Below are 23,493 nucleotides of genomic sequence, written 5' to 3'. Positions count from 1 at the left end.
ATATGTTTGGTACTGCATGCTGGAGAGAGGCTGCTGGAATAGTATCAAAGCTTGTATGGATTAAATAAAGCCACCATACTAAAAAGTTAATATGAAAGTATTTAAAAGGAGAGAAAGGAGCAAGAGAAAGAATGCACAAGGTGCTACTGTATCAAGGACTTCATTACCTAAGCATTCAGAAACTTTGGCTCCAAAATGATGTGTCCTGCAGCAAAAGGAAGTATTAAAATATCCAAGTACATCAAAAGGAAATGAGATAACAGATAGAAATGAGATCGTCATTCTGTCTGAATCTTCAAACATTTCCACTAAATAATCAAAGAACCGGTGATAGCCTAAGATATAGGAAAATCTTCAAAATATTGTACTCTGTAGCAAAAGAAAAATATTAAAATGTTTTGGACCCTCCAGTTTAAAGTCAGGTAATAATGAGACAGAAAATTAAGACTGTATGTACAAAATTAGCAAAGATCCATCATTATAGAAAATAGCAATATGCAAAGTTAATGATCCAGCCATCAAGATGATAGACTCTGTAATTTGAAGAATTCAGAGCTTCACTCTGATTAAAGAGACATTGTCACAGAAAACCAGCTATGTTCTGAAAGAACACACAAACTTAACCCTCCCTTACACTTCTGAATTTTTGTGTGACGGTATAACTCCCATTGAATGCTGGTGATGGTTATCTGTGTCCTTAAGATGGATCATTCTCTTAAACATATTTTTCTGTTGAAACACAGGTTTTCTCTGATGCTTTCTGACAATTTTTTTCTGTGATGACTTCCAAGATTTAATAACACCTTTGAGCTTAGTAGTAAACTTGCTTCTTTTCCATCCTGTATTTCCCAAATGCTATTTCAGTATAACATCTCTTACATTTAGCCTTTAGAAAAAGGATTTTGTATGCAACATCCTCACTCCTGGGGCTTTGATCACTAGGGATTAGGGTCAAATAAGCACTGTAATAGGGGATATTACAATAAGCTTATAATAGGGGAGAGGTTCTCAGATGCTACAAGAACTACCGCTAGGGCTGAATGTCAGTCTGAGAAGCTGTTTTAAATTCAGGATCTCATCTTGAGCCAACCTGAGCTGCAGCTCCCTTTGCATTACAGCCACATGTCTGCCAAACTGGACCCACCTGTAGGCTGATGGTTGGCTGGCCTTTAGACCTACTTTGTCACCCTGGACTGCTCAACTGTTCTGGGCTCTAGATTGACCCCAAAGTCATGTCTGCTCTCTCTCAAGAGCTGTTGTGTTGGACCTGGCTGGTGAAGTATCTGCTCTCTGATGTCTCAGCAGCTTTAGTAAAATCTACATAATCTTCACCTTAATTAATCAGAAAGTGTTCCTGAAACCTAATACCTAGAGAAATACATTTTTCTTTCAACTTAGATAAAAGAAATACATTGAATTATATGGCTTAATATAGATGTGCCTTCCTGTACTCATATGCTTCCTTTTATTCTCTCTTTTTTTTCATAATGCCCAATAAATCAAGAATTTGTTTGAAAGAAATAGCATTTTCAAATCCACTTAAATTTTGACATATAGAACTTGACTACATATACTATTAGTGCAAAATGAATTGCCTGAGAGGGATTCCCACATCTTTTTGTTGACTACGTGAAAATCTGTATGATAATCTGTCATGGTTTTATGATTTTTGGCTATCGGTATTCCACATAACATCATGTAGTGCACTGGGAGTTAAACAGTTAATGCTTCAGTTCTTCAGCACCTGTTTGGAAAAGAAGTACATTCCCCACAGGACTTTGTGTTCAGAGAAGGGATATAAGCTTTCGTAGATCAGCTGACCCGCCCTTTTTTGGCTCTCCTCTCTGCTGCTCATTCCGACCACATGCATCACCTCAGCATTAGTGTAAGGCCTTCAGAGATACTCTCTCATTATATTTGATTTATTAGCTCCAATTCTAATTATATTGCATTATATTGTATTATAGTGTGTTATCTTGCATTCTGATATCTTATGTAGTAAATTAGTTCGTTTCTCCTCAAATCATTGCTGCTGTTTTATTTTGGGGCCCATCTCTCTACCCTCTTTCCCTTATCCCCTTTTCCGGAGGCACAGATCTGTGGATTTCTCTGCCCCTCTAGTCATGGATCTGCGCTGAACCAGCCCATGAACTGTTGACACGGTCTTATATGCAAATATCTACAGATTTTCATGTAGTCAGATGAGAGATTCCTCTTCCCCCCTACCCTCGTACTGTTGCCGGTGATGTTGATTTAAGCACTTCTTTGAAAGATACATAAAGACTTTGATCCAAAATTGGGAAATTTTCTCACCTGTTACCACAAACTATCAAGCATTTTTTTTTCTTTTTTTTTTTTTTCTTCCTTTCCACAAATGGAGTCTCTGCTGCCTACAGATTAAAAGTTCACAGAATAATGACAATGAGCTTTACATAGCCAGTACATATCTTTACTACCAGGATAACAAAGGAGAGACACAGGTCTGCAACAAAGCTTATTGTCCAGCATAACAGTTATGCTTAGAGCACACTATTTAGTCATAAAATTTAGACAAACACTGCTGATGAACTCTATGAACCACTTGAAAGAGAGATACATACATAACTCACCATCTTTAATGATTGAAGACATTTGGAGTGCTGTAAGAAAGTGTATCTATGGGTTTCCACCAGGGCCATAAAAAAATCCCACAAAAATTAACAGTGATATTTAGGAAAGAGTTAAGTACTGTTCCTAGAAACTGATCCCCATTTTCATGGTGGGACTGTCTCCCTCTCATTTCCTTAATGGAACAGGATGTGCCTGGGAGTCTCATGATCATGAGTTAATTTTAGTAAATCTTTGTAAATCTTCCCTTGAGTTCTGTTTCCTCCTCAGTCATGCAATAATCTGAGCGATACTATCTGAAATGAATTTTCTATGAAAACCAATAAGTATGGTCAATAAATCTGTATTGAGACATAATCTTCGTTATCTCACACAAAACTAGAAGTTACTAGTACCTGTTCTTGTTTTGGAATATCACAACTGGGAATCTTCTGTTACCATAAGAGCAAGTGTAATCCTTTCTGTATGTTGTCCCTGTTCATTGCAGGGAAGTTGGACTACATGACCCTCAGAGGTCCCATTTAAGGATTCTATGATTCTATGATTCTACTGTAAACCGGTTAGCCTTTTGATCAGTACGTGCAGCATGTACGACGAAAATCTCAGCTAATTTATGACTCCATCTGGCAATCAGAGCACTCAAGAGAAAAACAATAAACAAATGTTTCTCTAAAATTACTTCCTGCTTTTTTTTTTTTTTTTAAACCACATACAATCTCTTTTTTTTAAAACTGCATATAATCTCTTTTCTTCTTCTGCATAGCCAGATGATTAACTGTCTCAGTACATGTACTGCATACAGTCATTTGACATCTTCACACCTTAGAGTCTAATCAGCTTTGGGCTATCATAATCACTGATGTATTCTGCACAATAGGAAAAATATTCTAAAAATGCAAACTCAAAAAATTTTTGCTGTGTAATTACAACAGCTGTAATGAATAAATTTGAATGATTAGAAAAAGTGAAACAGAATCTCATTCACAACAGGATGGTTTCTAGGGAATATTAGCAATTTAAGAAGAAAGAAAAAAATGTACTCAAATTTTAATCCACTGAAGACAATTATGTGTTCTATTTACTCAATATGATTTTCTCTGTCTAAAACACTGCTTAGAATTCATTATAGAAGATTTCTCAGAAGACTACCACTAGCACAGCCAAAGTGGAGCATTTTAGCAGAACCCATACTGTCGGTCTGTATTTCAGTTGGGGAAAATATAAAGTCTACAAACAAAAAGTCATTTTTATTATTAGAAAATTAAATAAGGACACATCCTTTAAAATATAGAGGGGGATTCTTTAAGGTTTACAGGAAAATTGTGGGCTTGAATAATCTCAGTTTTTAATATTATTTTTTATTCGGGCTATCTAGAAAATAAGTGACATTATTCAAGAACTTTGAAATCATAAAGTCATAGAATCATGTAAGTTTGAGAAGACCTTTAAGATCGTCAGATCAGAATCACCTACTGATCACTAAACTATATCCCTTAATGCCACATCCATACATCTCTAAAATGCTTCCAGGTCTGGGAGAGAACAATTATAGCAATATTTTCGGGCTTCTATTAAATCAGCGAGGGGTGCTCACCAAAGAAAATTGCGCTAAAATTCACTTCTGTACCTGGTGAAGAATAAAATCAATTATTTCAGGAAATCTCCTATTTTGTAGAAACAAGAATTAGTGTTTTGCAATATGGTATTTTTAAGCCAGTGTTTAGTGACCAACCTGATATTGGTAAGTTATTGTGCAAACTGCCTAGGACATGAAAAGTCATACCCAGCCCTCTGCTTTACATGATTCCAGGCTAGAATGTAGTTTTCATACAGTTATGGTTTTAAAAAAAAATCTGTTTCACCTCTTCTAAGCTTTTTATCTTTTCCCATAAACATACTGAGTCTGTTTGATAACAAATTGGGTTGTGTCCTTAGAAAAATGAGAAAGAGTCAGAAAAATCTCTACCACTTTGCCTTAAATTATTGTCACGGATATCCCCTGCAACTATAGACACTGTATGCAGCTGAGTCTGCTGAAAGGAGTCAGCTACTATGCCTGCCCATAAACGTTTGGCAGTAGCATATGAAGTTGCAAATTACCAGCAATCCGTTTTTATGTCAGTTGGCAGAATGTGTCAACCATATGGTCTTAAAAAATAATATAGCCCCACATTATTCCTACTTTAGTTATTTCGTAGAAGAACTAGATCTCTGGGGTGTTATCCTTAAAAATCTCCGTAAGGCTGGGAGCATTATTTGCAATGACCACTTGCTGAAAAGGAATATATAACTGTAAACACTGGAACAGTTTAAAGATAGCAGAAATAAACTGGTGAATGAGGGAAGATCTTAAAAGAGAGTAGGCAGTTTTACCTCATTTGCTCTGCAATTAAGAGAATTAGCTATTTCAACAAAAGAGAAATCTGTTAAAAATTACATTTGTCCACACACATATACCAAAAAAAAAAAAAAAAAAAGGTTTATAAGTTATTTATGTAATAGTAATGTACCAAGTTTTCTTTTTCACAAAGAAAATGGAGTAGGAACCAAGAAGTGTTTGTACAGCCACTTTAATGATACTGTATTCTTCCTATTAATTTGGATCCAGACTAGTAATGACTACTGTTAAGATTATACTGATGTGATTTTTTTTTCATACATGTATCTATATTCTTGGCTTTATGTGTCTATATGCATATATTTGTCCATTCATATGCTGTGCCTTCTTTTTACCCATAAACAAGATTTTGACAGTAATAAACATTTTCATTAGATATTACTGTAATACAATAAAAAATTCATACCAACTGGAGACATGAGTTGCTTTGATTTTCAGCATTGTCTGGTAGAAAATAATCTGCTTATTTGCCTTAGCTTTAAATTTGCATAGTCTACACACAGACAACATTTTAAAACAATTTTAATAAACAGAGGTTCAAGATGAAGATGATGTCTTGGTTATTGACTGGGCTATTAGACAGGTTAGTTCTTTTGTTCACTTCGATTGAGAAAGAAGATAGGATAGGATTCAGGACAGAAGCTGAAAACTGTGAGAAATACCACCTTTGATTTATTTCTTTCATTAAAAAGAATGTGATCATAAAGTTTTAGGAAGCAAGTACTCCCCCAAATTTATTCTAATAAGCAAACAAGTCCTACAGTATAGGTAACCCAATTAAACTCAAATCCCATAATCTGATCATATGTAACAGGATAGATATTAAATGTTTTTTATAGAATTATAGAATGGCTTGGGTTGGAAACAACCTTAAAGATCACTTAGTTCTAATTCCTATAACATGGGCAGGGAAGACTTCTATGACATTAGGTTTCCAAAGCCCCATCTAATCTGCTTGCAGTGATGGGGCATTCACAACTCTCAATTCTCAACAATTCTCAACTCTGGGCAACTTGTTCCAGTGCATCACCATCCTCTTTGTAAAAGATTTATTCCTGATATCTTATATAAACCTATCCTCTTTTAGTCTAAAAACATTACCCTTTGTTCTATCACTGTACTCCCTTGTAGAGTTCCTTTCCAGAGCTGTAGGCCAGCCCTAGGTATGATTCATTCCTCTGATCATCCTTGTGGCCCTCTCCTGGACCCTCTCAAAACTGTTCACATCCTTCTTATGCTGGGGGCCCAGAAATGAACACATTACTCCAGGTGAAGAGTCAACTGTAATTCTCTTGCAATTCTTAGTGTAAATGAATTTGAATAACGTTCACAAGATCCTGTGGAAGGTTCTGCACAGAGTGCACTTCTTAATGACCAATTTATGTAAACACAAAACTGTATGACTGAGATTTGTGTCCACTTATATGCTTTTGCTATTCAGTGAAAACTAGTTACATTTCATAACATTTTTCTTTTAAACCACTGCCTGTAAGGCAGCAGGGTAAAGATATCTCAACAATATTACCAAGCTTTACATTACTGGGGGAAAAGGAGCAAAACGTACTTCAGAAACCTATAGACTCAGACATTTAAAGAAGCTTTCACATCAAAAACAAGCAGCATGCTACTTCTAAGACTAAACATATTTACTAATTAAGGGCCCTTCTGATACAAAGCTGGCAATCCAACAGAGTGATAAATACATCTGAAAATCTCGAGAACAGAAAACACTGACTATTGTCAGTGACTAATGACAAGTAGGAAAGAAGGGTTTGATTGTTTTATTTTCTTTTATATATCTTTTTATTTTATTGAATTTATCACTATTCAACGCAACTTAGATAAGCACTGCCAGCTGGAAGCTAATTACATTCAGCTGAACCTAATTATTCAAAACTCTTTAATAAGAGGAGAAGCTATCCTTCTTAAGGAAACACAAGTGTATTGGACTGAAAATAAGTAAGGAATTTAAAGATACATAAGGTCTTGCTGTATATTTGTTATATTGTGTACTGGTTGTTCTCCTTTTAAATGTACTGTTAAAACTATGATATGCTCATTATTTATATGAGGGAATAAAACGAATCATAGGATTCTCTCATATATTCAGGTGTTGCCATAGCTGAGGTGGCAATTTTAAATCAGGAAATTAAGAGCAGCCTTCTTCTCGAGAGGCTTTATTCATTCCTCTTTCTTAGCCACTGATTCCATATCTGAGGACTAAGAGTCTCTGCTCACACTGGGGGATGTGGATGCAATGATTGAGTGGGGAGCTGAGAATGAAAATGTGGATTTAAGCCTGGAAGAAGACTAGGAGAAAGATTGTTCTAACTTATTTCTCTCTAGCCAAACTTATTTTATTTGATAACAAGCTCTTTTATCTTAAGTCATGTCTGTTTTGCCTTTGATGTTAATTGTTAAGCAACCTCTATCCTTACCTTTACCCATGAGTTTTTTCCACCTTATATTCTCCCCTTGCTGTGTTTAAGATTGGGAGCGAGAGAGCAACTGAGTGGGGTGTATGGTAGCCAGCCAAGGTAACCCATCATAGTCATTAGGACACTCCAGCACCATAACTCTCTATCCCTCCTAAGGGTTTTTGATGACCTAAGAGGATAACGGTTTATGTAATATGCCCTTCATAACTGAGATTTAAACAGGAAGTTCAAACAGTCGTCTTCCTTCAGTTCCTCACAACTTGAAGTCCAGAACTCTATTGTAATTCAGATGATTTTTGTTGAAAGTAAGCTTTTAGTTGGGAATCTTTAATTACAAGAGCTGAGCTCATCCGAAGTTTAAAAATTATTCTGAAAACATTCAGTCATCCATCTTGGAAAAAATAGAAGTCTCTATAAAATTTGACTTGAGATAAAATATAATAACAGGAACGTTTAAATCTTAGAATTTAGTTTCAGTCAGAGCTAGAGGTTGTCTCCCTAATACCTAAGTGTCAAAAATAGATTTATAACAGAACAATGAGGCTGGAGTGGTTCATCATGTCAGCCTGCCAATTTGATGACTAGAATAGGTATTATCTCAAAGGAATAACATAGACAATTACAAACCCAAATGAACCAGAAGCCACAGAACATCTGCACACCTTCTAATAAGTGTAAGACCTTTAATGTCACTGGCAGTCTGCCTGGATGTTTGCAGAGAAAGACTGTTGGCTTCCAAAGTTAGTTTGTGAAAAATAGCTCTCATAATTAAGGAAGAAAAACAACAGAGTCCACAGATCTTTGCTAGTCTTAATAGTGAAGAAATTGCTTTTTGATTCTAAATCAGAAGAGTTTAAAGAGTTAATACTCTACACTATGCAGGTTCACTCTACTTATAATGTCACAGATAACGCTGTCTTTAATGACTCTTCCCGTTTACTGTGTAAAAGCTCTGCTATATTATAAATTGAAGATTTTCTGCCATTCTTTGTGCACTGTGTTTGGTACTGCATCATCTTTTATCATATTTAAGTTCCCGTACTCTGAAGCCAAACAACAGAAGGTTATATTTTTAGAATAATTTTATATAAAGCAGCACTTTTCCCCAAGAAACTGATTTCAGGACAAGGCTGCATTCAAAGTAACATAGGGAGATCCAAGAGAGGTGATTTTATGACTGACCTTATCCAGGCCTCATAATTTTTTTTCACATCTGGAAAGTGTAGCTTATTTGAATTTGTAATGATAATTTCACAGTTCAGTAAAAAAGAATATGCAAATTCTGGTAATAAAAGTAGTGGTAGAAAATTGCTATGTATGTCCTCCTAGCCTGTTAAAATCTGTAATCTGGGAGGCATAAGTCAATGTTAGTTGTACAAAGAACAAAGGTTTTATCTTAAATTAGTATGAAAAAGAAAAAAAGTAATGATTAATGAGAATAGTCATTATGAGACTTTTATCAGAAATTCATAAAGGAAGAAAAAGTAATTTGTATTATTAATTCTATGTTTTTAGAGGTTTAAATTATTTTTATGAATATTATTAATTAAAACTTAAACCTTCACTGAGACTTCTCTGAATTGCCAAGAGTAATTTCAGCAGCCTATTGTATCTGGACCACACACACACTTGTTGAAACACAGGCTTTTTACAGAGCTAAGGTAAGTCAGGCATAACTTGAGACACTAGACCTAAGAAAAGCAGTCTTAAAATTACTTAAATTATTATTTTTTATTTCACTTTCATAAATTCTGTATACATTCCATAATTTTAACATCCAGAGGGATGTTGTTTCTTGAGCGAAGCTACTCTCAGCATTATCTTGGAGACCTAACCACACCACTCAGGAGCAATATGTGGTTTGTGACATTATCTTCTTGGACAGATAATGAATGTCTATAGTATTTCTTTTCTCTTAAAAATTAAAAAAATGAGTGAGCTTAAACTTGTTCAATTGAATATAGATATTTATGGTTTATATTTGGTAAAATATTGTTAACCAAGTGTATCTAAACTGAATTCAATAACACTACATTAAGAAAAGAAAAAGGAGGAGGAACTGGATAGGTAGTCTTCTCTGCAAGATTTTTTACATGGATAATATTGTGGTATTATAAAATAAAATAAATTCTTAACATCCCAATCTTCTTGAGATAAAAAAAAAAAAATTAAGATTGCTTATCTTCTCCCAGAAATATCCTTGAGAATATGCAAAACAAAATGCATCGTACTTGCCATCAGAAACTCATTCAACTGTGTTATCAGTCAGCTGTTTCAGAGCATTGTAGTGTGATCATTATTAACTGTCCATAAATGTAAGGTAAATACAGGCATGAAATATGAGACTGCTTAATATAAATATATAAATATATAAATAATCTGAAAAGTTTTTAAATATCTGAGACCAAAGATATTTCAGTATAATAAATCCCCAACCCAGTTTAGAAGATAGAGTTCCAGTTGAATTCACTATTAAGTCATAATCTCTCTATTACAGAAAATGCCAGAGGAGTTTTCAAGATCATCTCAGGCCCAAAGGATGGTATTCAATTGTAATGGTAAGCTTTTATTGCAAAGTCTGCCATTTAATTAATTAATTTTTTTATTTGGTTCCTGTGAAAAGGCAATAGAAATCTTATGAATACTCAAAATTTGTAAACAATCAACAATAATAATCTAGGAATAAAATAGGCAGATAAAATTGAGTAAAATACGTAAAATACTTAAAATTGATCATATAAAAAACGACTTTTTAGTGTGAACATTCCTGATTTATGATAAGAAAAACTCTTGTAAGGAAATAGATCTCCAAGCATTATGCACATTGTACATGTTAGTAAGATAAGTTTACTATTCTGTTGTGCTCTGTTTAGAGGAGATTTTAACACACAGTTCCTTAAAGACTGTATAATCAGAAAGCGACATCAGAACAAAAAGTGTAAATCTTTCTCTTGTCCAGATCTGAATTATTCAGCGGTTCATGGGCTTTACCCCACGATATTTGCCAAGTCTGTTTGGAGCAGATATCATCTCCATTTTAAAGTGCCAACTTGCCTAAAGACAATCTTTTAAATTCCTCCAAATATGATTACCTTCTTTAAGCTTTCCTTTTCATCATATTGTTTATATGTGACTGACCTAATGAGTGTGTAAATGGCAGTTATTGAATACAAATAGTACTGTTCAGCCCAATTATGCACAACTCTTTCTTACATGTTCTCTATAGTCTCACTGTATCTACTTTGCTTGTTTATTAAAAGTATTTGGAGTAAAAACAGAGGTCTATTTTACGTAGAGCTACTTTGGTAAGAAAATCTTTTTAATAAAGTGCTTAATATTCTGCAGTCATACTATTGCCTTCTCAAAAACACTACATTATTTCAAAAACTTCCATGCTAAACAAAGTTTACTCAAGGTCGTGACATTTAAGGAGGCGCCTGGATATCCTTCAAGATTTACTGAATACACTGAAATGTGTACCTTACATAAAAACATAAATATTTTTATTATAGAATGGAACTATTTTTCTTAAATAATAGGAAGGAAATTAATTAAGATTATTTTAGAATTTTTACAGCGCTGCTTTCCCTTTTTTTACCAGCTTCTCTGTGATATTAAAGATCTAAACAACAGAAAAATGCACTTAGGAATACACATCATCTTTTTAAATAATGGAATCATGCCTGGAGTGAAAAGAAATCCCCACATTGAAAAAGCTTTTTTTTTTTTTTGTAGAAGAAATATTTTTTTTCAGTGGAGTACTTAAATTTTCACAGTAGTTTCATGCATCAATATTTCCTTGAATTCTTGAAACATGGAAATGTTAATTGAAATGAATGTCTAGAACTAAATGCTAGTAATCCCTCCTTTGACATTTAAATGCCTTCTAGAAAAGCTATTTATATGTCCAATGAGCCAGAAATCTCAGGGAAAATAAGAGATGCCATTTCTAACTGTTGGATATTAAGTAGGAAATAAATTTACAATTCTCCGAATTGTTTTTGTCTATTAACATTTCACAGAATCATAGAATCATGGAATCATAGAATGGCTTGGGTTGCAAGGGACCCCAAGGATCATAAAGTTCCAACCCCCTGTCACGGGCAGGGCTGCCAACTTCCAGACCTGATAATAGACCAGGTTGCCCAGGACCCCATCCAAATTGGTCTTGAACATCTCCAGGGATGGAGCATCCACAATCTCTCTGGGCAGCCTGTTCCAGTACCTCAACACTCTCTCTGTAAAGAACTTACCCCTGACAACCAATCTAAACCTTCCCTCCTTGAGCTTAAAACCATTCCCCTTTGTTCTATCACTGTCTATCCTTGTAAAATGTTGATTCCCCTCATTTTTATTATCCCATTTTAAATACTAGAATACTGCAATGAGGTCTCCTCACAGCCTTCTCTTCTCCGAGCTGGACAAGCCCAGCTCCTCAGCCCCCTTCAGGGTGCTCCAGCCCTCTGATCATCTTCGTGACCATCCTCTAGACCTTCTCCAACATTTCCACATCTTTCCTGTATTGCGGCCCCCAGGCCTGGATGCTATACTCCAGGTGGATTCTCATGAGGGCAGAGTAGAGAGGGACAATCCCCTCCCTGTCCCCACTGACCACCCCTCTTCAGATGGAGGCCAGGATGGCATTGGCCTTCTGAGCTGCAAGAGCACACTGTTGTCTCATGTTCAGTTTTTCATCCACTAGGACCTCCAGATTCTTCTCAGCAGGGCTATTCTTCTCCCAGTTATTTATGTATTTAGGATTACTCTGACCCAAGTGCAAAATGTTGCACTTTGATATGTTAAACCTCATTAGTTTCACATTTCCTGTGTGATTCCTGTTATGACCATTAGAAGTTTCAAAGACCTATCAGTACAATAGAGATGGTCAAAATGAAATTAGATTTCTCAGTATATAGGCATGATGTATTAGTAATGTCAAAAACAATGATAAGAGTTTCATTTCTGAGTGCTTAATTCAAATCATATTGAAAAAACATGTACATGAGTACACGCATAATGCTTAAGGCACTAAGACTGCTTAGGCAGTCTTTTTACTGACTTCAAGGAATTTGTAAGTTTTTCTTCTCACATCTGCCTTTTGTTTCCTGGTGTTCTGTGTTATTAGGATCTTTGACTACAACTGACTAGATATACTCCAAATCTTGCTTGTTAAAGCATTATATAAAAATATAACGTATATTTAAATTTGTTGCCAAATCACAGAATCATTCTGGTTGGAATAGACCTCTCAGATCATCTATTCCAACTGTCCACCTACTCTAATACACTAATAATGCCCTATAATTCATATCCCTAAGTATTACATCTACAGATTTCTTGAACACTTCTAAGAATGTTGACTCCACCAGTTCCCTCAAAAACCTGTTCCAGTTCCTCATTACTCTTTTGGAGAAGTTTTTCCTAACATCCAACCTGAACCTTTCCTGGCTCAACTTGAGACTGTTCCCTCAATCCAGTTACATGGGAGTAGCCCCCATCTCACTGCATCCTCATTTCAAGTAGTTGAAGAGAGCAATAAGTTCTCCTCTGAGCCTCCTCTTCTCCAGACTAAACAATCACAGTTACCTCAGCTGTTCCTCTTTAGACATGTGGTTCAGACCCTTTACCAGTTGGTCATCCCTCTTAGCTTGCTCCAGGGCCTCAATGTCTTTCCTGTGGTGAGGGGCCCAAAATTGAACACAGTACTTTAGCTGTGGCCTCACCAGTGCTGAGTACAGAGAGGTGATCACTTCCTTGTTCCTCCTGGCAGCACTACTTTGGATACAAACCAGGATGCCGTTGGCCTTCTTGGCTACCTGAACACGCTGCTGGTTCATGTTCAGCTGAACATCTACCAAAATCCCCAGGTCCTTTTTCTCTGCACAGTCTTTCTTTAAGACACTGCCTCGAGCCTGTAGTGTTTCCTGGGTTTATTGTGGCGAAAGTACAGGACCTGGCATTTGGTCTTGTTGAAGTTCGTCTCATTGGCCTCAGCCCAGCAATCCAGCTTGTCCAGATCCCTCTGTAGAGCCTTTCTACCCCCAGGAAGATCAGTGCTTCCTGCCAACTTGGTGTAATCTGCAAACTTACTGAGATCCCTCTGGGTGGCATCCCTTCCTTCTGTTGTGTCAACTGCTTCACACAGATGGGTGTCAGCAAACTTGCTGAGGATACACTTGATCCCAGTATGTTGATAAAGATTCTGAAGAGCACTGGTCCTAAGATGGACCCCTGGAAGATACCACTTGGGACTGCCCTACATCTGAACATAGAGCTCTTGACAGCAACCCCTGGCTGTGACCTGGCTGTGCTGGATAAAAATTTCAAGACGTTAAATGTCTTAGACTTGATTTGAATGGAAATCCTATATTTATATATACATTTATATAAAATTTATGTATTTAACTCACTCCAGGCTAACTGGATCTGACCCATTTCCACTGATTTGTCAGACATTTTTTCTCTCATCTGCAGGAACATGTGAAGGACAAAGAAATTTGTTTTCCTAGAATTTCCAAGGAATGACACAGTTAGAAAAACATCAGTAGGAGCTATGCCTCTGTTTTTGTGCAGAATAAGATTCAGTCATGACCTCTCAAAGCTGTAGATGACCAAAATCTTTGGTGAAATGTATTTCTTGTTATTATTAATAAACTGTTATTTAGAATTTCATGGATAGATAAGTACAAGAGAACAAGACCCTGGGGACAGATTCTGGGCTGACATAAATTAGTGCACTTCCATTGTCTGTAGTGAGATTCGGCCAATTTATACCAGATGAATATCTGCTCAATGTTACATCAAGTCTGACTGACAATATTACTTTTACAAGTTTAATAAGAGGTGGTCAAACTTCTTCAGAGTTAAATATTTCTTCTTGTACACTAGCATGTTTCCAGACAGATTTTAGGATATAATAATTTTTTATTCTAATTTTCAGGCTTGTTCAATCCTAGAACATTTGTTACTGTAGCTTCATGTATTTTTAGAATAATGTTAAAGCTGAAGGGCATAATTTAATTATATGATCATGTACAAGGTCAGTATCTTTTTCCTTTAGGGTAATGGTGTTTTCATAACTAATTTACACTAGCAACTGTGAAACTGCATATATTTTAAAGATTCATTGCTTTGTGAGTAAATTTCTTAATCACTGAAAGAAAAAGATCTGTTAAATTATAAATTATTAAACTGTTTTATTTCTTTGTATCTATATGAACTCTTTCCAATTGTGTTACAGATCATTATGGGAGGATTGTCTTTGGATGATAGAATATTGCGCAAGAGATTTCTCCTGTCGCTATAGAAGAAAAAATAAATGGCTGTATTCTAAAAGTGGCCAGACATAGAAACAATAGGTAATATCACTTTAAATATATTAAATATATTAAATATATAAATATATTGTTCATATATTTAAAAGTTGGGCTTTGAGGGTATGCAGAAGAGACTAGAGAGAGATTTTAGGTAAGTTTGCAGACTTAATTTCCTAAGTGATCCAGGGTAACAATTATGTTTTCAGTGCATGAACCACATGGGGGGGAATGAGAAATATTAAACTTGTGCTAGAATCTGAGGTTACCAAATGGAGTTCTAATACTTTATAAATTTTGTGAAAAATAGTATTTCTGGCTTTTAATATTTGAAATAGTTTGGAGAACACTTGAAATATAAGCTATTGCATATGTTAAGGGAGTTAGAATTCAGTATATGTATCTTATATGTGGATATAAACATTTTGCCAAATAAATAAAAGATTTAATCAAAAGCAATTGTGCTGTGCAGTCAAAGATATTGCATAACCTTTCCTCAAGTTGTTCTGTGTATCCATAAATAAAGAAGGTGAGGAATTTAAAAGCCATTCTAAAAAACATTCTAAAGAATTTCCTATTTCAAAACCTTTTTTTCAAAGTGCATAATAACTGGGCAGTTCCTCCCGTGTTTCTTTAATCTCAGAAGAATGAACAGGATAAATACATAGATAAAAAGGGGGCACACAGCTCTCCAGAGAGCAATTGGTGATCATTTGCATATTCTCTATAATACAAATGTGAAATAAAAGCCATGTACTTCAACTGATGGTTGAATTCTGCTCTATTGCTTCCAGAAGAAATAACAGGAAAATATAATTTCTCAGAAGACGGTGTCCATCAGCATGAGCAGTTCCAAATTTGAATATATTTATTCTTATATCCTGTACATTCCTTATGCATATAATATACATACATATATCTGCATTTCAGGCATATATATTTATTTTTCATTTTATTAATGACAATAGACAAATTTTCACATGTATGTTTTCACACCTTCAAATTTCTTCTTCTGGGTCAGTATGTATTGATGAAATCTACAACTTTTGATTCAGATAAAAAAAAATCCAAAATCGAAAATGAGACTAATAAACTGTCTCCTTTTTTCAAAATCCTGCCCATCCCACTAAAACTGTCTTCACAATAATCTCTGGTTTGTCAGTGGTCTTGTATATGGGTATGTTCCTGTAATTCTCCTGCCAGTTTGCTTTTTTCCCTCTCTCTACGTTCTTCATCCCCTCCTACATAACACCACACCAGCCTCTCTTTCTGCACCCTATCTTCATCACCCTGGCTCCACTGGATGCTGGATGACTGTGGGATTGCACCTGCTGGTCACAGCTAGGACTGGGAGCACCCATTGCACCTTGACAAACAGCTTGGATCATTCTGCTCCTTAACAGTGAAATTGCCGAGACTTAAAAAAATAAGTTTTGGTATGTTCAGTGTCAAATGTAAGAAGACATCAATATTGGATAGAGAGTAAGAATGTTTTTAGAAGGTGAGCAAAGTAGTCACATTTCAGGCAAATTTATAAAATTGCTTATTCTGATATTTGCATACTTCATAGAAAATACATCTGATGTTATATTAGCTCAAGCTAAATCATGATATGCAGGCAACACTTTATGCATATTTGCTTGAAATTGAGCTCCAGTATAAACTCAGTATTAAAATTGTGTCTGTCATATGAAGTGACATTGAATATGTAGTTTTCATAAGAAGATTAATTATTTTTTAACAGTTCTTAGGAATTTTCAAGTGATATCATCTGGCCATCATATCATTTGCCGTCTACATCTGGTATTTGAGAAATCTTTAAAATAATTTAAATAGAAAGATACACCTTAAATCTGATTTACTTCCAATTCACTGCAAAAGGTACTGATCCCTAGGATTCTGTGACTTAATTTTTACTGACCTAATATTTTTATGCAAGTGAAATTTATGGCATGAATCTCTATATCAGGAAGCACAGCTTCTAGATTAGTTTACTTAGATAAAAGTAATTTTAAAAACTGAAACTCTCAGTGTTCCTTTGGAAGAAACTTCCAGTTTTACTGTGGGTTCACTGACAATTACATAGCCAGTACTTGGCCACAGATGCTTGGTGTTTATATTTCCTGAACAAGATCCAATTAAAAACTTACCATCTGTCATAAATCTTTGTCTCCATGCAGCTTTTATTGCAAGTGACATACATTAGCATCGAAACCTCAGCCTGTCTTTCATTCACTGTTGTCCAGAAATCAAGGCATTCTTTTATTAGGAATTTTCCAAAGTCTATAGTTAGTTTGTTTTATGGGACTCTATCTAGCTATAGCTAGAGGCTCAAAGGTTCTTAAAGAAACTTGGAATGGAGCTTGGTATATTCAAACAGCATTGGTAATCCCGCTGCAGATTTGGCAGATCTGGGGGCCAATTGGTTTTTCATAGGAAAATACTGACTGGATTTCTGTTGATTTCAGAAAATTATTGTAATAAAAATTATTTGGATTTGGAAGCGTGGAAGATATTTTATAAATAATTTTTATTGACAGGGAGTGCTTGGTGCTGCAGAAAAAATTTAGCATTTATTTTATGTAAAATAAATACTAAAAGTTAGAACTACACACACACACATACATATATATACACATATATGCTTTTTCTAAAGCATATATTGGAAGTTTTCTTTTTTTCTTGTTTATTTGTTTTTAATTGGATATAAGCATATATTTGTTCTCTTTTAATTAGATCAAAGACATTGAAGATTCTACTGGTCATCCTATGGCGTCCATCAGACTGGCAGATATTCAGAGTATCTGCAGCAGTTCCTGCAACTGAAATGAGGCCAAGTGGAACTAGATACCCACTCATACAGAATGGAATCCTTCTGCAGGTGGTACTTCACTGTGATCACATTCTTCATCTCCTCTAGAGTTGGCTGTATTGTCCAGACCTCCACTAACTGTAACTTAATATTACAATATGATTTATTCTCAGATTGGAAATACAAAAATATTTAAACCTAGAAAAAAGTAGGAGCTTTTATGTATTTTCTTTGGTGAACTTGAATAAAATGTGCTTTTATTTTCTGTGCTGGCTGACAAATTGCAGGAATGCCTCATGATCTAACAACTGCTTCCTGTAAATATGGGAAAGGCTTGAATTATTTTTTTCTTGGTAAATAATTTATTTTAACGTCCCCCCATGTTATTTGTCTCAAAAAAGAGAGGGATAATGTAATATATTAAAATCATGACTGTAAGAACATTTACACGTAAAAGTAAGTAATTTCATAATACAAAAAGAGTTAATTCCCTGAACAGTAACTGATGATCGCAATTTAAACTTATAAAGGAAATATGCACAAATGAAAAGAATCAGAAATACTTATCCACTCTGAATCTCAAAATGGAGCCATTTATTAGGATTGCTAAACACACCAAGACTTACTAGGTGCTTCAGAAGAAAATAGGTACAAAGCTATGACTGGATCCAAATAAAAGATTTAGAAACCTCAAAGATTCAAGTCTTTAAATCACACTTTTTAGATTCCTTAGTTGGTCTTGAGCCAGCAGTTTGCCCTTGTGGCCAAGAAGGCCAATGGTATGCCGAAGTGCATTAAAAAGAGCATAGAAGTAGACTAGATGGTTATTTTACAAGATTAGATATTCGGCATGACAAATCTGACTTCAACAACTCCTCACTATTCATAGTTTCTGAAGGTTCTGCATGTAGAATAAGGGTTTTCTTTGTTTGTTTGTTTTTGCTGTTGTTTATAAATAAACCAGAATAATAGTTTTATAATTATTTGCTTTGAGGTGGAAACTTGGAATTAAATATCTTTTTCCTATACTGTTTACTAAATCTGGTGAGAAAGTGTTTTAAATGTTTTCAATATTTTAATTTTATTTTTAATATTTTTAAATATTTTTAATATTTTTAAATATTTTTAAATATTCAAATTGGTATATGCTTTATTTCTATATTTTGTCTATAGCAGAAATATTCTATTCCCTTGGCCTTGGCAATTTTGTTGTCACAAATATATTTTTTTAGTCTGTGTGGCTGTAGTTTTATATTCCCTTAAATACATGTACATGTAATCTTTCAGTTGAAGTAACATAGGTAACCTTTGTTAGGATGTTGTTAGGATACCCTACTAGTTCATTCATAGTAGCTGTAAACATCAAACAAGTTTAATTCTCAAGGTAATTGCTAGTGTTGTGGGACTTACGTGACTCACTATATAATTAAAAGTAACTTCTATATAGTTATTTATATTTTTTTAAGTATATGTGTTTGTATTTTTCAGAAATTTCACATTCAATTGGAATAAATCTGCCCCAGTTCTATACACACTATCCTAAACACAATAATATAAATAAATTGACCTATTTTTTCTTTGGTTTGTGCACAAACCTTCAGTGGTCTGAAAAATATGTATAATTTTGCATAACATTTAACAAAAAAGTACACTTTCTTTTTAACTTAAAGAAAAATAATATTGAGCTAGAAATAGAGCAACTTCTCAGCTAAAAAACTATTTTTCAACATAGTCACCACTGTGAACTACGCATTTTTTCCAGCACTGAACAAAAGCCTGCATGCTGCACTTGTAAAAATCTGTATGGCAGTCCAGAAAATGGTTTGTCTTTCACGTTGGCAACAGCCACTGCTGAAATGCACCACCCAGCTCACACCAAGCGTTAGGTTTTCATAAATGTTCAGCAAGCTTCAATGAATGTCAGTGAGTGCAATTTTCTCCAGAAGAAGGAATTCAGTGACATACCTTTACTTCATACACAATTCCATGTCAGACGCCATTTTGTCAAACTCTTCCTCTGCTGCCATCTGTCACATGGCAGTAAAATGCAGTGGAATATTGGTGGAAATACTCAGCCTCAACTGCCATTCTATCAACATCTATCTCTGATGTCATGGGCTTCTAGCATAGCCTTTTCTGACCTCTAATTAGAAAATTAATTCAATCTTGTTGAAGAACAACAATAAGTTATTTATTTTTCTGTAGTTCTCATCTCATTCTTTTTTCCTATATTTTTCTGGCATTCTTATATATTGATTGATTAATTTTTTCATTGATCTTTCTATTTTCTAGGTGAATGAACTTCCCACTGCTGGCAGAGACCTAATTTCTAGTTATGAAAAATTACTTTTCAATCTTAGCACATGCAGTCATTAAAAACAAGAAGTGCAGTATAAAATATTATCCCTATAAAATCAAAATATATTGACCTTCATTGGCTGTGTTTCAAAACCAGTAAAAGAAATCCCAGTATGCCAGAAGTTAAGATATCCTTGGGAACAATAGGAATAGAAAAATAACTTTTTTTTCTATGAAATCTTTCTACAGGTTTCATATAAAAAAACTTCACAACAATATGATATAATTCTGTGTGACTAAAAGAGGTGATACATGCAGGTGAATGTCCATATGGGCCAGACAGAGATTTTCAGTAGGCCGAAAGTCACAAAAGTTTATGTTTTGGAAAAGAACTTTCCCAGCATTCTTTCATTTTGTCAGATTGTCCAGGTGGAAACTAAATCTTTTGTTGCATCTTTTCGGAGACATAAGGATACATCTATTCACCAAACACACACTCACTGTGCCTACATCTTCATCAGATGTTCAAAGTTGAAGAGCACTGATGAATAGCAAGGTGGTAAGACTGCTTAGTCCAGTTTAATTCTCTGAGACTGTTGTGATGATGTTTCATGCATCTCAGATAAAGCTGCATTTGAGTATTCAGTCCATGTACCTATTTTGCAGCGCTCACAGATGGTAGTACAGGGATAGGTTGACATTTATCACTACGAAGTTGGTATCTAAGTGACTTTTCTCATGGAAAATGCAGGGATTTATTTATTTATTTATTTATTTATTTTAAATTCACTTCTAGTTTGATTTTAAAGTGCCACATGAAAATTCTTTAACACTTCCTTGTGTTTGGTGTTTGTAACTATGTGAAATTTCATAAAACAGAAGAAGCTGAATAACTGATTAAACAATATTACACAAGTCTCTGAGAATTTAAGGTCTCATATTAAAGAAAATATAAATTTATCTGTATCGTTTGAGGTGTCATGGTATTAAAGGCCAAATTAATATAATAAATATTTCTTAGTATCAGAGTTTTAACCAGAAGAAATGTATGTAATTAAAAAAAAAATTACATGTAAAACTGAAAATATGAGTCTCTGAAATATTTTTAAAATTGACTTCTTGTTTTCTTTACTATGAAAATTGAAGGTTTGAACTTCCAGAGTTCCAGACAACATTTCCCTTGCAATCAACAGTTCCAGACCCATACCAGTTTGAAGACTATGGAGCACATTGCTAGTTTTGAGTAGACTATTACGAAAGTAAATTAGGCTTAAAGTAATGTGGCTTCATAAGGTGTTGAATCAGCAGTTGCAGAGTTGATCTTGCTAAGCCAGGTTCTCATTGCCGATAACATGCTTTTCTACAGACTTAGACAATTATTGCAGACAATGAGTCTCCTGGTTTTTTTCGTTTTTTTTTTTTGTTGTTGTTGTTTGTTTGTTTGTTTTGTTTTGTTTTGTTTTGTTTTCAAATAACATTGTTAGCTATTCTATCTCTGGAATGCAAGGTACCAGGCTCGAATAGTAAAACCACAAATTAACCATAAAACAGCAGATTGGTGAATGGAGTTGTGGCCAATGAGACAACCTACCAGAGCCAACCAAGTGTCCTCCATCCTAACCCCAGCCCAAGAAAATAACACAATGACTTTCATTGGAAAGACCACTAAGAGTAACAGGTAAAAGAGCTGAGACTTAGGGTGAAGGGAGGATGTAAATCATTTTGGGAACTCATTGTAATAACCCAGCCTTTTCTTGGATATCTAAATCTTTGGATATCAGCTTGCTCTTTAAGTATGTGCCTTTCTTGCCCTCTAGTGTGCAGGCTAGATGGGGATATCCCCTCTGCATCTGGCGTGTGCGCAGCGCTTATTAAACATACCTGCTTTATAACTACTCTGGATTATAGAGTTTGATTTCTGCACGTCACTACCACACTCATCATATGGTCTGGATTTGGCATCTTCTGGCTTTCATGCTAATGAAAGACAGACTATATGGGCAACACTGTCTTAGCAATGATGTCATCATAGCATCTGTGAAAAAACAGGTCACTTCTGTTGGCTCAGATTTTTATGAGCACAGCATGAAAGCTTCTTGTTCATTGCTGATGAAGATGCAGAAGTCATGGAGGCATCTATGTTGAAAAATCATATTTTGTAGCTGAGAATTTTCTCTATCAAATAGTATTATTGTGTTCTTTGTTGTGATTTCCGTAGAAATAAACAGGAAGCATTACTTTTCGAGCACCCTGGGTATAATTAAGATTAGATTTTCAGAAATACTTAAGTTGAATTTTTTGACACTTGGTGATTAATAGCTTTGAAACTCAGCTCACATTCATCACCAGTTAGATCGAAAAGAAGACGGCAGTGACCACAAGACATTGTCTTGTGCTTAAAATACCTTCAAACAATGAAAGGTTCCCTTATCTAAAAAAGATTCTGGATGAAATCTATAGGAAAGTGAGTGGATTAACTGTGACGAATCACAGCTTTTATTTTTTTCTCTGGAAATAAGTGCAATACATATATGAAGCAGAAGTTAAACATTCTTGTCTGAACCCAGTAATTGTGGGCTCTTTGTATCAAGGCTGGGAATACTTGTGGACACAGTCACAAATACAATAATAAGAGCTCCCTTTTTGCACACTTTGACCTCTTCCTATCATAGTGAAACTAGCTTAGGTGTTTTTGATCTTTGCAAATAAGCCTAATTCTTTAATACTCTTTATTTGCTATTATTTACTATCTCTCATGCTTATAGAAAAAGAAATATATAACAGATTCTCTTTTACAATAATTTAGTTTTCCAAGATCATCCTAGTTTAACACTGTAAACTAAGTATAAAATTCAATCAGAAGAACATTTAGTAAAAATATTAAAAGTAATAAAGTAATGAAAGCCACTAATAAATTACATCAAATACTTAACATCTTCTTACGTATGCTGGAATTTTTAGCTATAATTAGACACAAGAATGGAATTTATGACAAGGCTACGGCAAGTTAAAGTGTTTTTATTCTAATGGGGGGTACTTTCTTGTATCCTAAATCCAAAATGTACTATAAATTAGTTACTGTTGCAGCATAAAATAGAAGATTTTATCATCAGGTGAACCATTCCAACTTTAAAAAGGACAATTCAAAATGAAAAATTGTTGGGTCCAACTTTTTCAATTTCTGTATTGTACTAGGTGCCAGAAATGACTTTGAAAATGATAGCCTCTAGGTAAAGTAGAATGTGTACAAACTGCTTCATTTTACATCTCAATAGTCTAAGCTGACACACATTAATCAAGTGGAGGTATCATGCAGCCAAATAGACACATTCTACTTGGCCTTGCAGATTTCTGTTAATAATGGACTTAAGATTTCCTGAAATGATGTTAATCCTCATTAAGAATGATGCAAGTCACACTGTATAGCTTTGCAACTTGGCATCACAGGTTGCAAAGTTAGGGGAAAAAGGAAGTCAGCACTTCAAATTAAATGCCTCTAGGTTTTACAACAGGCAGAAGACTTTACATTACATTGATATTCTTTGTCTCATTATCCCTAGAACCAGCACAGTTTTCTAGTTTATTCCTACTGCATCTCAGAAATAAACACCTGTAGCAAAGTAAGAA

At 34.7% G+C, this 23,493-nt stretch overlaps 1 long non-coding RNA gene across 1 annotated transcript in view; it reads right to left on the bottom strand.

The window, feature by feature from the left end:
- The window catches only part of LOC146545216 (uncharacterized), a 31,368-nt gene extending 8,636 nt beyond the window's left edge, over positions 1-22,732 (bottom strand). Inside the window, exon 1 of the long non-coding RNA XR_014881548.1 lies at positions 168-22,732. This is a non-coding gene — a long non-coding RNA (uncharacterized LOC146545216). The remainder of the gene's footprint in view (positions 1-167) is intronic.
- Positions 22,733-23,493: the final 761 nt, after the last annotated feature.

The sequence above is a fragment of the Meleagris gallopavo genome, chromosome 1, assembly GCF_905368555.1.
Source record: "Meleagris gallopavo chromosome 1, MGAL_WU_HG_1.1, whole genome shotgun sequence".
NCBI lineage: Eukaryota > Metazoa > Chordata > Aves > Galliformes > Phasianidae > Meleagris > Meleagris gallopavo.
This window is presented reverse-complemented; position numbering and strand designations above follow the sequence as displayed.